General features: G+C 46.3%; 1 protein-coding gene across 2 annotated transcripts in view; it reads right to left on the minus strand.

The window, feature by feature from the left end:
* The window catches only part of SPOCK1 (SPARC (osteonectin), cwcv and kazal like domains proteoglycan 1), a 559,487-nt gene that overhangs the window by 232,480 nt on the left and 310,584 nt on the right, over positions 1 to 16,423 (minus strand). The gene's annotated exons all lie outside the window — the stretch shown is intronic.

The raw sequence follows: 16,423 nt of genomic DNA on the forward strand, positions 1-16,423 counted from the left end.
AGTGCTCTAGGGTGACCGAGAGGGCTGGGATGGGAAGGAGGTCCTAAAGGGAGGAGACATATGTACACATACAGCTAATCCAGTTTGTTGTACAGCAGAAACTAACACAACTTTGTAAAGCAATTATCCTTCAATTGAAGAAATAAAAAAGACTGGCATTTACACCCAGCCTCCAGTTCTTGCTCACTATGTAGACAGGGGTAAGCCACTCTGACTCTCAGAACCCCGGTCCTCCCCGGCAGGCTGGAAGGCACAAAGGTTCAGAGTCAGAAACCTCAGCTCCACTATCTCACTGCAGGGTGACTCGGGGCAGGTCACTCATGCCTTCTCTGGGCTGGAGCTTTCCTTATTTATAACATGGAGCGATGACTATTATCTACTCAGAGAAGAGGATCCACATAATGCACTTGGCACAGCGGCTGACACCTGGCCTTCAGGAACTGCTTCCCTGCCATTATCACCGTCATCCTCATCATGGCACGGCCTTGTGGCCTTAGGATTGAGCCCCATGACCACCGATGATGAAGGAGGGTTCCCAGGGCAGGAACAAACTTTATCAGAATCTTAAAACAGAGCATTGTCTTCTTTGATTACCATGCAAGGGAGGCATTCTCTAGTGAGCATTTGCAGATGAGTTTTCTCCCAAGGATCCACAGGTGTGCTGAAGAAGCCAGCAAAATCAGCTCCTAAGAGCATGTGACACACACTCAGAGTCAGAGGAGGCTGCTGAAGCAGGCGCCAGCCTGGCATAAGAGTTTAGACATTCTCCTCAATGGACCCCAGCACCCAGCCACACACAGCCCTTCTCTTCCCCAGCCCCACACAAGTTACTCCTGACCCAGACGTCTGTCCCTTTCCTTGCCCCAGGATGCCCATCATCTCCTGGTATCTGCCACCCATACTCCTGTCATTTGGGGAGAAGGTCGAGAACTCCCCAAGCTGGAGCTCCGTAAGGTTTCCAATAAAATCAACACCCATGTGCACACACACACACCCGTGAAATCAAATGAGAGGTCACTTGCCCTACACAGTGCAAAGCAGGGAACGTTAAGGCGGCCACTCATCGCCCAGCCCAGAACGTGAGCAGGGAAGGCCAACAGCACCACGACAGAGGCTTCTCCAAGAGAACAGAGAGGTAAGTGGATTGGCGCCAGCCTCTTTCCAAGCTCCTCGACTGCCTCTCCGGCCTCCCTCCCTGTCTCACCGTCAGCGCCCCTCTCAGTTTCCAGGATTCCAAGATCTGCCCTGCTTGGAGGCCTTGGACGTGCTGCTTCCTCTCAGAGCCCTGTCAGGAGAGTCTCATGCCTGCACTCACCCAGCCCCCGAGGCCTCATCTTCTATGGTTCCATCGCAGAGAGGCCGCCCCTGATGACACTGTCCCTTTAACTCTCTCTCACCAGAACCGGCATGATCCCTCCAGAGAACTCCTGGTGATTCTGTCTGGTTTATCTTCCCGACCCCTGCATCTCTAGCACCCAGCAGAGAGGACAGCACAGAGTGGATGAATGAAAGAACCAACAGGGACTCCCCTGGTGGTCCAGTGGTTAAGACTGTGCTTTTCCACTGCAGGGGGCGCAGGTTCAATCCCTGGCTGGGGAACTAAGATCCTTCATGCTGAGCAATGTGGCCAAAAAAATAATAAAAATTTTTTTGTTTAAAAAAAGAAACGATCAACAAAGGGAGGGTGTGGGGCAAAATGAAGGCAGCAGGAGGACAAAACGAAAAGGCTCAACTGAGAAAGGGAGGAAGGGAAGAAATAGCAAGGACGAAACAGAAGACAAACTGCTTTTCTCAGGTCCTGCCTCACCAGGGGTATTCTTATTCCTTGTTCTTTGCCTTGGAAGCACTACACAGATTCCACTCCATCTACTTCAGATTGACTTACTCCAGCACTAAGGCCACCCTCTCTGAAGCCCCCTACCACCAGATGCCAACCTTGGCTGCCCCCCACACCCCTAGCCCAGCTGTTTCTTCCACAAGGAAGAAACCTGTGGGTTGTAACTCGGGGCAGGATCCTGAAATTTCCTGAGCAGCTGGTGCCGGCTTCAGCACTGAAGGAGTCCTAGCAATTATTTTAATTTGTTGAGTTTCTCTTTTGAATTCAGGAAACAGAAGCAGACAAATTAGCTACACTTGTATGACTTCAATACCTGACAGTTTTGTAGCAATCGCCTTTTCAACCCAGGGCCCTCTGAGGCTCCTAAGTCTTCATAAAATAAAGGAATAAGTAAAATCTTCAGAGAAGAAAGAGATGGACACAGTGGGGACTGATATGTGATTAGGTGATGGAGACTGAGGTGCCAGGGTACCTAGAGGAGGCCATCTCACTGTGGATACAGAAAAGATGTGTGAGCCGGGCTGGCATCTAAGGAGGCCCCCGCAGGACCACAGAGCCATACCACGGGGGGAAAACTGCAAGCAGTGCCTGCGCTAGATAAGGCATTTCAAGGTACAGCCCGGTAATTGAAAACAAAATGAATGTGGGATTGCTACAAGACAGGCAGTAACAAAATACAGTGCTCCATCGTGATAAGTCATGAGAAATGAAGTCTTCTTCAGGGCCCGAAGTGGGGATGGCAGCATGCGGAAGCCAATTCCCCTTGAGACCAAATTTATCTGCACTAGAGAACAAAGGTGATTACTCGTCTCCACCATGAGTCCATCCCCGCAGTCATGACGAGCATGTGCAGCAGCTGCATGGGTGAGTCACCGCCCCCCACACACACCCGGCACCTTTAACAGCACAACTCTGGCCCCATACCCCCTTCAGCTGCTTTCCTCTCGCTTACCTTTCACAACCAACCTTCTCAAAGGAGTCTGTGGAGCAGTAACACTGATGACCATATGGAGACCGATAAGCCAGGCCAAAGGCTTCCATTGCCCACACCCCCGCCCCACCTCCCCTGGGCCCCTACATAATAGCTATGGATCTTGCTCCAATTACCTGCTTGGATTACCTCTGTTGTCACCAACATTGTCCTGAAAGGACTCAATTTCACTCCATGAAAACACCTTCAGAGCCCTGGACCAAACGGGACAAGCTAGCATCAGTAACTTTCAGGGAAGGGACAGACGGCATGGGCGTTGGGAGGGTGTGACTGTTACTGTAAACTTCATGAAGGTTCATTAGCTGGGTCAGGCTTAACCAAGGACACAACTGACACACGAGGGGCCACTGAGATCCCATCTGTGAGCCAAGTGTTCCCCACATTCCTCTCATTATCTCAGAATCCTAGGGTGTCCAGCTTAAGGAGGGATGTGGCAGTGAGTGGGGCCCTCGTCTGCACCTGGCCTAGTCCTGCTGTTTCCAGTGCCCTGGACTCCAGCTGGCCTTCCTTCTGTATCATTCCACTCCTGTTGGACACAACACTGTTCTTCCCAGGGGACCGATGACCTCTAGGTCCCTAACTCTACACATGTGCATCCTTACCTGGCTTGGCTCTCAGCTCCCATAGGTCCCCTGGCCACACCTTCTTTCCTGAGTGTGACTCTCCCTGTGGTTTCCATGACGCTCTGGCTCTGTCCATCCCAGTCAACTTCCCTCCTTTCTGGTACCTCCTCGGTCTCCTGTGAGCACTCCTCCTTTTTATCTCTTCTATGTCGCTTTTTACCCCTTCTACATCACTGTTCCCTGGGGTTCTCTCCTAATTCTCTCTCTCACCAGTCTGCTTTCTGTATAACATGACTCCAGTTCATCCCATCTCACACCTGGCCCCAACTTGCTCCTGGTTCCAGCCATACCTGAACACCATTTTCCAACCATACTCCGTTCCCAAGACTTGAGGACCTTTCTTACACTGGCATCTTCTGCCTGAAATGCTGTTTCCACCCTAGCTACCGTCAGGGGTGATGGCCCAGGAAAGAATGACCAACTGCCTCCCTCCTCAGGGCCTCTGTGGTCTTCTTCCCCCATCCTCCATGAGATCCAGGTCATGGCAGGGCAGGGCTGCGGTCTGATCCTGCCCTGGCTACTCAGGACTTACTTCAACCTCTGGCAGGGACTACAGCCCTATATGTATTTCTGAGCAAACCAAGCAGGACTCCTTGCAGGGTCCACCTGCTGCAGAGCCAGGAGAAGCAAGCCTGCCCAGGACAAGAAGGGAGCTTTGAAAGGGCATCCTGTCTATGTTCCCACTTTGCAACTAAGGATAGGACATTCTAGGATGTTTTTGAAACCTCTTCTCTCTTAGTTCCTGTTTTATCTTCCCACTTAGAAGCTGCAGAGGGCCAGGACCTGGCAGATGCAGAAGAAAGACTCCAATCCTCCCTAGATATGTCATTTTGAGCAAGTTATTTAACCCCTCTGAGTACTTCTACTTCTGTAAATGGGAAACATTCAGCATCCCACAAATGGGTTGGAAAAAGAAGTAAGTTACCATGTGACTCATAAAGGGCATAGTAAGCCCTCAGTTAATGTGACATGCCTTTACCACCATCCCTTTGTTCTGTAATCCTCAATAAGCAAAGCATAGCATCTCATACCCACCTGTGTCCAAAAAAGGTGTGCTCTGTGATGGAAACTCTATGACAGTGAACTCCATGACACAGCATGTACTTGGGGGCTAGACTGAGAAGTTCAAGGTACTTGGACTTTGGACATACAAGTCTTTGTTCAAAACAAGCTAGGTTTCATCTCATGGTTCAAAACCTTTGCATGAATCATAAATTTCCTTTTCAAGGACTGCAGAACCTGACCTGTAGTATCAGTAGGTCAATCATACCCTTTCAGTCTCCACACAGTATCAATAGCCTCTAGCTGGAATGGGCTTGGATCTGCTTTTCCATGATGTAAAATTGGCTTCTGACAAGCCACTCACACCACTGACTGTGTCTCACTGCTTTCAGACAAGGTCTTATAGGCAATGAGGAGTGGAGGAATTCAAGGGGAGCAGTCCCTAAAGTCCATAAGTCTTAAAGCTCAGATGCTTGGCTCCTAAAATTCCCAGTGTCTGCCATGCAATAAACTCATCATCTGTCTTTATGGAAGGCAAAGAAGACATGAGTGATTAAAAAGAGAGTTGTATTAAAAAAAAACAAGCTCAAAGAGACTCCTCCCCAGGGATGCATCCTGAATGGAGGGACTGAGTAGGAAATGATATTGTAGGAGGGTAGGGCATACATGAAAGCTTGTAATAGAGTATAGACAGAGCTCCCGAGACCTGAATACCAGGGCAGCAGAGTCCAGTGAGATCTGCTATTCTCCCACCAAGAGCAGCCACTGCCAGCTAAGAATAAAGAGAAGCCTAGAATTAGCCTTTGGCCACCTGATGCAAAGAACTGACCCACTGGAAAAGACCCTGATGCTGGGAAAGATTGAAGGCAGAAGGAGAAGGGGACAACAGAGGATGAGATGGTTGGATGCCATCATCGAGTCAATGGACATGAGTCTGAGCAAACTCTGGGAGTTGGTGATGGACAGGGAAGCCTGGTGTGCTGCAGTCCCCGGGGTCGCAAAGAGTCGGTTACGATTGAGCGACTGAACTGAGAGTTAGCCTGAGTTAGAGGATTTCTCCCACTCCCAAGGCTGCCTCCCCTGGGGGTACCTGTCTGTGTTGGGCTATGCAGTTCCTAGCATGGGTACAGCCAAGTAAGTGGCCTGGGATAGCCACCTCTCAGGGCACTGAAGAGTTTAAGCAAGGAAGAAATACAATCTGATTTATACTTTGAAAATATGCCTCAGTATCCATCAACAGAAGGATGGACAAATAAATTGCGTACATAACAGATTACTGCCCAGAAGCTAAAGTGAATGAGCTAGAACAATATGGATCAATATGGATAAACATAAAAAGAATTGTTAGATGAGAAAGCACAGTATGATACCATAACATGAGGTTTAGAACATGTAAAATCAATGGTACGCATGCTTACTTGTGGACACATATGTAGTAAAAACATACACTTACAGTGCAAAACATACAATGAAAAATTCAGGTTTGTAGTTACCTCTTAGGAGAAAAGAGGGAAGTAATAGCTGGGAAGGGCATCCTGGAGTCTTTACTAACAAATCAATGATTTTTTTTCTTTCAATAAAAGATCTGAAGCTGACACAGCTGTGTTAAAGCTGGTAGGCAGACAGAGACATGCATTTTTAAAGTTGTAGTTGTAAAGAAGAAAGTGTCACTCTGACAGCTATGGGGCAAAGGGACTGGAAGGGTAAGACAGGAAGCAGATGGACCAACCAGGAGGTAACAGTCATAGTCCAGACAAGAGATGGTGGGAGTGAAGGGGGTCAGTGGAGATAAAGTGAACAGTCACAGCATACATCCTAGAGGTGACCAAACAGGCTTTGGGTATTGATGGGATGTTTAGGGTAGGTGGAGGTTGATGGATGGAGAGGAGGCATTTTGATGTATGATTTCTTGGTAAGAGTAAGTGGGTGGTGGTAGAAAGCAGTGGAGGAAAAACATCTGGTCAACCCAGGGACAGATTCAGAACCAACCACCCCCAACACCATTCCCTAGCAAATGAAGTGAGACACAGACATCTCCCCAGACCCATAATGGGCTGTCACCATATAATATCATGAGAATTCTTTTATAAACCATGCCTGGTGCCTGCCTTTGATGAAATAACCCAATTAAGAAAGGGATGGGAAGGACAGAACTGAAGCCCTCAGTGGTAAAGCAGCCAGTACTTAAATCTGCCTTCAAACCTTTGGGTACAACCAGCAGAGAAAAATGGGAGGTCTGGAAGGTGTCCATGAATACTTGATAGCTCAATATAGCTTTGGGGGTGCCAAAGACTATGAAATATGGACAACGCTTGGCTGCCCCTGAGAAGTTACATTAGCGGTAATAACATGGTAGGCTATAGGTAGGGTGCTGATAATTTATTTCCCCTTTAAGGATATGTTAGAAAAGGCACATTTAATAGTGTGGAAATGAGAATGGGTGAGAGATGGTGTTGTAATCGCGTAGATAACCCATCAGGCTCCTCCAGCTCTGAGATAGCCCTGGGTTGGCTCTCCTTACCCACAGACACTTGTGAGGCTCCCTGCCAAGTTTATTCCCTCCACTGCCTCCTCCAAATGCACGCCCCACTCTGTTAGGCCGAGTGGGAAAGGGTTTAATTGCTCATTTCATTCGCAAGCTGCCTGAGGTCTTGGTTTGCATGTATCCAGTATACCAATGTGCCTGTTTCAGACTGAATATTCCTAGAAGCAAGGCTAGAGCTGGGACCAGCCACTCTGCACAGTATCACCCACAGAGGGAAAAAGAGCTGGCAACTTCTTTTCCCACATGTTTGAGAATCAATAACCCTTCTCTCATCACCAAAGGGAGAGAAGCGGCATGAAGACTTAGTCATTCACATTCATTAATGCGGCATTAAGTATTTATTACACCGGGCACTCTGCCTCGCTCTCAGGGGGCTCTCAGTGCCGGGGACGGACAGACAGGTGAGGAGGCAACAAAGAACTTGCGAGAAGGACGAAAGCAGAGGGAGACACAGGGTGTCCATGGGAGCCCGCATCACAGCTGGGAAGGCTGCCCAAGCGAGGCTGAGACATGCAGGACCAGAGAGCATTACAGACGAAGGGAGTGGAACAGTCTTTCAGGCAGAGGGAACAACATGTGCAAGGGGCCAGAAGCAAGAGAACAGGTGGCCTGTCAGCAGGACTGCAGCGATTCAGTCTTGTCAGAGCGGACAGTGGTGGGTGGCAGGTGTAGCAATGAGGGTGGTGGATGAGCAAGGGCACTGGTCTTTGCTTTCCCAGGACTCAGTCCCGACTGCCCCACACTGGGCAGAGAGAAACATGTGGACACCCCACCCTCCAGGACTTCACAGGGCAGAGCCAAGTCCTCCTCCCCAACCCCTCCTGGCTTCTGTCTTTCCTCTCACAGCCTCCCCACCCCCTAGACCCCAGCTCCCTACACCGGGCCCCACATGACTTTCCCCTAGGAAGGCAGTTCTCACCACTCTGCCACAGAGCCTCTGCTGACCACTATCCACCCAGACCAGAGGGGAACCAGGACTCAGCAGAAAGCTTCCATCCAACCCCTCCACAAACACTACCTCTTGGGCTAGCAGCTACATTCCCATTCTGGTCAGGGCCTTCTGTGAAGGATGCTGACGCTGTACACAGCAGCACAAGGGCCCCAGTCCTGTCTGGTCAGGGTCGACAGGTTTAACTATAATGAAAACAAAATGCTAAGAGCAGACTCCCCCTAACACGATCCAGACTCCCTCTACGTCCAACACGTGAATTAGGAAGACAGAAGAGCCTGGGAGACGTCCGTGATTAAATGCGCCATGCAGCAACGCGGTCATCCATCACTTCTTTTGTTTTCTTCTCACTCTAACAATGTAAAATGACCCTCTTAAAAAACTGAAGTGAGTAAGCTGATCTGGCCTCGCCTTCTAATCCCCCTTCACTGAAAGCACAACCGCGGCCTGTGCACAGATTTCCAATCCCCATCCTCTGAGTTTTGTACATACATCTTTCTGACTATAATAACTGTCTGCCTACTCAATGGTGTGGCTTCTAGGGAAGGTGCTCTCCACAGGTACCACCCTGCCAACCTGCCTCGATGTAGGCAATCAGCAATTCACCTGGATTTCACAGATATTTTAAAAGGCAACTGTGCAGAGCTCTGGTTTTGTCTAACATCAATTTTTTTAAAAAGATAACTTAACAAAGCATATGGGTGACTGTGAAATTAGCTAAGATCCAGCCCCAATATCACTATCACCCTCACAAGGCAGGAGGTGGAGAAGATGTGGACGCTGGGGCAATGAATGAAGGAGGGGGCCTGGGCATGGCGGCAGTCCTATTTGGCCACAGGCTATAGCATGTCAGCCTTGAGACTAGACAGCTGCCAGCAGGTATGGCATGACATGGGGGCAGCCCACTTTTCCAGATATGTGAATTTTACCTGGGTCACCACCCAAATTGTCTACTCCAAGGAAGGTAGCTCAGCCCAGCCAGGTTCACCACCCCCTATAGTTGTAAATAAGAAGGGAGTGCCACCTACAAATTGGTACTTGCCATCTATGTCTACAAGGATTAAATCATGAGCTGTTGCAGCTGCTGACCTTCAACACCCCCTGAAAGGAGTTCAGGGTGGAGATTAGAAACAAAGCACTCTGTGCTCTGGGAAAAACTGGTAGAACAGATTTTCAGATAGTTGGATAGATATTTTCAGGAGACGAATTTATAAGCCCAATTCTTGCATCTCCTCATATCTGGGAAAGAACTACAATCAGTCACGGTGACGTCTGCTTCTTGGGATTAGCAATAACCTTCACAAGACCAGTTGAAACCTTTGACGAAAAACATATACTTGATTGAATGTATGCTCCCTTCCCCAAAATCACATATAGGCTGACCTTCCTCTCTGCCTCTTTGGAGCAGTTCCTCAGACCTGAGTTGCTGTCTCCTGGGCTATAGTCCTCATTTTGCCCCAAATAAAACTTAGTTCATAGCTCTCACACTGTGTATTTTTTTTTTTTTTCAGTTGACAAGAGTTATGAGCATATGCTGGTTGGAAGCAGCAGAGGTAACATCCCTCCACAGAAGGCTGGTATAGGCTCCTCCAAGCTGGGGGTGCAGATGTCAGCACTCTGGGTGGCAGTGAACATGCAGAATCATGTATACCCTCTGTGATATTGTGATTTATAGTAAGAAATGTGGTCTTCAACCCCATTCCTGGCACAGGGCTCCTAAACCCTGCAAATTTCCTAAGGTGTCTGTTGTTATACTAATGAGATGACTTATAGAAAACACCCTAGCCGTCCAACCTAGACAGCATATTATGACTGGCCTAGATAGCATATTAAAAAGCAGAGACATTACTTTGTCAACAACGGTCCATCTAGTCAAAGCTATGGTTTTTCCAGTATCCAGTGAGAGTTGGACTATAAAGAAAGCTGAGTGCCGAAGAATTGATGCTTTTAAACTGTGGTGTTGGAGAAGATTCTTGATAGTCCCTTGGTCTGCAAGGAGATCCAACCAGTCCATCCTAAAGGAAATCAGTCCTGAATATTCATTGGAAGGACTGATGCTGAAGCTGAAACTCCAATACTTTGGCCACCTGATGTGAAGAACTGACTCATTTGAAAAGACCCTGATGCTGGGAAAGATTGAAGGCTGGAGGAGGAGGGGACAACACAGGATGAGATGGTTGGATGGCATTGTGGACTCAATGGACATGAGTTTGAGTAAGCTCCGGGAGTTGGTGATGGACAGGGAGGCCTGGTGTGCTGCAGTCCATGGGGTCACAAAGAGTTGGACACAACTGAGTGACTGAACTGAACTGAACTGGCCATCCAGGGAATTAACTACAAGATTTCAGTCCCTGTCTCCCCTCCCCTCACCCACCTCCCACCTACTGCCCAGGCCTCCCAAGAGGGGAGAGGATGGGGGCTATTGAGTTTAATCACCCACTGTCAACATCAACGATTTAATCATTCACGCCTAGGTAAGAAACCCCTATAAAAACCCAAAAGGACAGGGATTTGGAGCATCCTCAGGTTGGTGAATAGGGCTTCCTAGGTGGCACTATTGGTAAAGAACCTGCCTGCCAATGCAAGAGACGTAAGTGACATGGTTTTGATCCCTGGGTTGGGAAGATCCCCCAGAGGAGGGCATGGTAACCCACACCTGGTGGGCTGCAGTCCATGGGGTCACAAAGAGTCGGAGAAGACTGAAGTGACTTAGCGCACAAACAGGTTGGTGAACACAGGGAGATGTGGGGCGAGTGGGGCTCTTGGAGAAAGCATGGAAGCTCCAGCCCCTCCCCCACACCTTGCCCCATGCATCTGTTCTATCTGGCCATTCCTGAGTTATAGCCTTTTATAATAAACTGGTAATTTAGTAAGCACAATGCTTCCTTAAGTTCTGTGAGTTGCTCTAGCAAAGTAATTGAACCCAAATTGTGGGCCATTGGAACCTCAAATCTAGCTGGTTGATCAGAAGCACAGGTGACAACACAGTCCTGAGACTGGCATCTGAAGTGGGGGTTGGAAGTTCAGATGACTAAGATACCCCAACCTGGGAAGGTGGAAAAGGTTTCTGAAGGAAGAGACTCACTCTGTCAGGCTATCCAAGCATCCCTGAGTCAACCGAATTAACAAAGCTGACGTTACTGTGTGTCTAGAAATATTTTAAGTGCTGTGAAGGAGACCAAGAAATAAGAGTCTCAGAAACTCTCCTTTCTTACCCATTATCTCAACAATCACCACCTCAGTCCCTCCCATCCCTTCCCCATACTGAGTCTATCTCCCTGTAGGCATTCCCTCCCAGCCCAACCTAAGGCTGGACCACTGAAACAATCTCCTGACTGCAGACCCCAAACTCCAGCCCTCCCTAACCAAGCCATCCTCCACAGGGCAGCCAGTGGGCACTTTTCAAAATGCAAATCTGTCATCCAGCCTCCCACTCCCACCTGAGAACCTCACAGCGGGCTCCCCCTGCTGCCAGTGTTCATGACAACACTCCTTAAGGTACCCTGCCTGGCCCTGTGTTGTCCAGCCCCAGTCAGTTCCTCTTCCTCATCTCCTGCCCGTCCCCGTGCTCTCTGCATTCTGGCCTTATTTCAAACTCTTTTGAAACAGGAGGGGAGAGGGCAGGCACAACCTTTACAAGAATGACATGGCCATGGCACATGACAAAAACTGATTAGAATCAACTACTCAGTCCAAGATAGGTACTTCCCTGGCAGTTCAGTGGCTAAGACTTCATCTTCCAATGCTGGGGGCACAGGTTCGATCCTTGGTCAGGGAACTAAGATCCCACATGCCTCTTGGCCAAAAAGCCAAAACATAAAACAGAGACAATATTGTAACAAATTCAATAAAGACTTTAAAAAATAATAATAACTAGGTTCAAGGTAGCAGAAGATTTGACTTCCAGCAGACTTTGAGCCTCATTATACCGTCATTATAATATGCTAGCATGTTAAATGTTACACCCACCTGTGCTGAGACAGTGCTGAGGCTAACCATAAAAGGCCAAAAAGTGGGCGGTGGCCCAATTGTTGGAAATACCCACCCATTCCCCGAAATAATTGGAATAATTCTCCCACTCATTAGCCTATGAATATCCAGCCCATAAAAACTAACCATGCTTATTTCAAAGCTCTCACTCACCGTCTGAGATGGTCCACACTCTGTCCATGGAGTATGTTTCTCTCAAAATAAATATACTTCTTACTATCACTTCATCTCTGAATTCTTTATCAACAAAGCAAGAACTTTAAATTCACTGAAAACACTCTTACTTACCCCACTACCGTCAGGAGATGACATTTAAACATTCTGTTCCCTCTGGCTGCAATGCTTTTCCTCTCTGCTTTACTTAATCAGCTCTTTCAAGTCGCAGCTCCAATGCAACATCCACAGGGAAACCTTCCTAGATTATTTCTAACTGCATCAAATCTTCCTTTCATAATCTCCTGGAGTTCCATGTACCTAACTGGCACTTATCACTGTTTAAAAGATACACTGACTTATGTGATCATCTCATTACTGAACTCTAAGCTCCAGGAGAGCAAGAGCCATGCTTGATTTTTGACATCACTGTGTGGCCAACACCCAATAGGGTATCCCACACACACTATGAGTTTGATATATATTCAGAGTCAGAGTCTTGTCTTCCAAGGACCTGCAAAAGCTGTCTAGTTCAAAAAATGATCTGTAACTAGCTTCATGAAAACTGACATCCAGCAATGAAAATAACACAGCCACCAAGAAAAACTGGAGAACCTGGGTAATGAGCATGACTCAAGCTGCCCTGTGACCTAAACAGAATGTTTTGGGCAAGACACCAAGGAGAGGACCATCACCTTCATCCTGACGACACAGTCAGGATCTTGGGCCCTTTGAACCACTGTAGGAAGCTCACTAATTCTGCAAAGCCCCCAGAACCCACTTAGGCATGAATGTCTCCAATCACACAAACAAAACTGACTCTGGCCCCTGTTTATGCTGGAGTTTCAGGGTCCATGGGCATCAGCAGGAGACACAGTCCTGAGAAAGATGCTGATGGCTGCTTGATGTTGCTTCACTAAAAAAAGTGTCTCTCGACAAACACTCCGACAAAGACCATGATACCCTGTGGGATGAGGTATCAGGATTCCTGCCTAGAAATGAAGCAGAATTACTTTGAACCCCAGCTGTGCTATGCACAACAAGCCACAGACAAGTCACAGTGCAACTTCAGGTCAGTTTTCTTGTGCACAGAGTCAGGATAAGAAGCAGACTATCTTATTAAATAATATAGTGTATGTGCGGCACACCTGGCACAAAGCAGATACTCAAATTTCAGTCTCCACTATAAGAGAAAAATCCTGATACTACTTCTCAACAAAAATAGACAAGCTTAAAAATAAAATCTGGGAACACATTGTATTCTTTAAAAAAAAATTTTTTTTTTAAAGATTCTTCTTTTCTGATTATCATAGCAATGCATTTTCATTGAGAGAAAACACATAGGAGATAAGGACCCATTAAGTGGATTCAAGTCTAGCACTAGCTCCTAACATCTGTTTTGGCCTTGGACAAGCTACTTAACTTCCTGGAATTCAGTCTCCACATCCATAAAAATGGAGACAACAGTATCCCCCAGTTTACAGCCTAGTTGTATATGAGATAATCTATGTGAAGTTCTTGATACAATGCCTGACACACAGTGAGGACTAAGTAAACATTATCTCAATCATCATCATCTCTACTGAGACTTTAAGTCAGAAAGATACAAACTATGGGAAAGATTATTTGAAATTTACCATCCATAAATAAATATTTTAACATTTTAGTTTTTTTTCTAATAATCACATTAGTATTTTAATTCTACAAAATTTGGCTCATGTAATATAAACTTTGTTTTTACTGTATTCTGATGTTTTCACTTTCCTTATGTCCTAATTATTAAAAACATGATGTTAAAGGTTCCGTACTATTTCATCATATTGTTAGGGGAAGCACACTGATTGAAACCGCCCACCCTGGCCAGGCACTATAGTAACCATTTGCATGAGTTGTTTTATGATAGGAGATTCTGATAAGGAATACGGAACTAATAAGCCACCACCAACCAGAAGAGTTCGGGAAAGGTCGAAAGGAGACACGGCGTGTCCGTCCACTTCCCAGAATCCCTCTCGCCAGCATCCATCTTGGCTGAGCAATGCGTGCGCCACCAGGAAAGACTCTGAATTAGAATGATTGGCCAAAGACCACCCAGAAACTAATCCCATCACCATAAAACCTGAGACTGTGAGCCATGTGACAGTGCAGTTCTCCTGGGTTCCCTTACCTACTGCTCTCCACCCAGGCGACCTTTCCCAATAAAATCTCTTGCTTTATCAGCACATGTGTCTCCTTGGACAATTCATTTCCGAGTGTTAGACAAGAGCCCAGTTTCAGGCCCTGGAAGGGGTCCCCCTTCCTGCAACAACATGGTAGGATCAAAGTTAATCCATCATAACATTCAACCAAAGGACAGTCTTATAAATAATGCTGCAATAAATGTCATTTCTATACATTCCTTTGTCCTCATTTTAAATTATTCCTTTAGGACAGACTCTTAAAGGATGAATCACTGTTTAACAATTTTTTTTTTATTATCAGTATATGATGAATTGTTTTCCAGAATTTATATGGTGCCTTAAACAGTACTTAACCCACTTTTGACAAAAAATTGTCAAAAGGAGAGAAAAGAATAAACATTGTCTTTTAAAAAACAAATACAGGCTAATAACAGAAGAAAAATTGTATATTTTTATATTTCTTTGAATGCCAATGAGTCGAATATTTTTTCATGTTATTTACTTGTGTATATATTTCTTCTATTAAATCTTATATTTATGCATTTGTCCATCTTGCAAAGTTTTAGTATTTTTTAATTAATTTGTAAGTGCTTTTTATATATTAAGGCTATCATCTCTTTGACTTACTTGTGATAATATTTTTCTCAATTTGCATTGCATTTTGTTCTTCACACAGATAATATTTTAATCTTAGAGTGGTCCAAACTGCTGGTTTTACTTTAAGATCTAGGGTTCTTAGGTTAGATGTAAATTCAACCATAGCTTGGTCTTTTATGTGTTCTCATTTTTTATACATAACTCTTTTGAATAAAATTCTTAACAACCTGACTAAATGTGGTGTAGCGATTTATAGGCAAGAATTACCTATCTTAAAGTATTTTGCAAAATCTCCTAACACCTTCAGTAAAATAATCCTTTTTATGCTGCTATTGCAAGCATATGCCAAAGACCTTCCAATGACTATGAGAGTTTATTTTTGACTTGTGAATTCTAGTCCACTGTCCTGTCTATTGATTTTTACATCATTCACACTAAACTCTTAAGGGGGGAAACAAATTTTCCTCAGAGCCGGAGTCAGTGGATCCTATGACATGATGACCTGGAGGACCTGAGCTGCCACTGCCTTCTTTCAGACGACAACCCCCTGTCACAGAACCAGCCTGGGCACTAGTATGAAGACCTGGGGCTGCAGAAGCGTGTGTGTCAGTCTGACAGGTGTCTCTGATGCTGTCAACATCATCTAGGCCCAGCACCTCACCTCATGGATCCTCCTCTAAGCCACAGTTTATTTTGTTCTGTGCATATATCTAGTCCAGACTGGTCACAAAAGAGCCTCCTGGTCTGCCTGAATCAATGGAGAGTTGATTTGTTGAGAAAAAAGGGGACCATATCAAAGAAGGCTCTCAGCTGGCTGTGGCCACTGCCATCAATCCTAAGTCCTTTGATCACTTGCTTTGCCAGCCATTTTACCCAGTTTCTCTCTCCCTTTCCCTTGAATACGTTTCCATGTGGCTCCTAGGACATCACACTCTCCTGATTTTCCTCTCTCTCTTGAGGAGTTTCCTCTCAGTTTTTTCCGGTGCTTACTCCTCATTTTCCTAACTTTTGATGCTGGGGAACTGAGTCATCAGCTTTAGTCATCAGACCTCTTTGCTTTTCCACCTACACTCAACTCCCACAGGGATTTCATCCAACAGCATGGTTCTAAATGCCAAATACAGGCTGACAACACCCACTCGTAAAACCTTTAGGAGTCCAACTTAGGTCCCTTCCTGATATTCAAACCAATATATCCATCAGTCCACAGCTGGACATCTAATATTTCCCAAAGTGAACTCCTGACGTTCCCAAGGCAAACCAGCTCACCCCATTGTCTTCTCCCATCACAGTCAAATCCACCAAAATACAGTCAGAATCCAACTGCATTTTACTGTCCTTATTAAGACCACCCTGGTCCAAGCCACTATCATGCCAGCCTAAATAAGAACAAGTCTCTTAAGTGGTCTCCCCCTTTGCTCTGTGACTCTCCTCAGGGTAGTCTGATCTTACAATATTGATATGGCCCGTCACCTCTCTGTTCTCCCTTTCTGCTGTTCTCCCCTCTGCTCACCCATCCCTGATGCTCCTGCGGTTCCTCGGACCAGCCAGGCCCACTC

This window comes from Cervus elaphus, chromosome 9 (assembly GCF_910594005.1).
Source record: "Cervus elaphus chromosome 9, mCerEla1.1, whole genome shotgun sequence".
Lineage (NCBI taxonomy): Eukaryota > Metazoa > Chordata > Mammalia > Artiodactyla > Cervidae > Cervus > Cervus elaphus.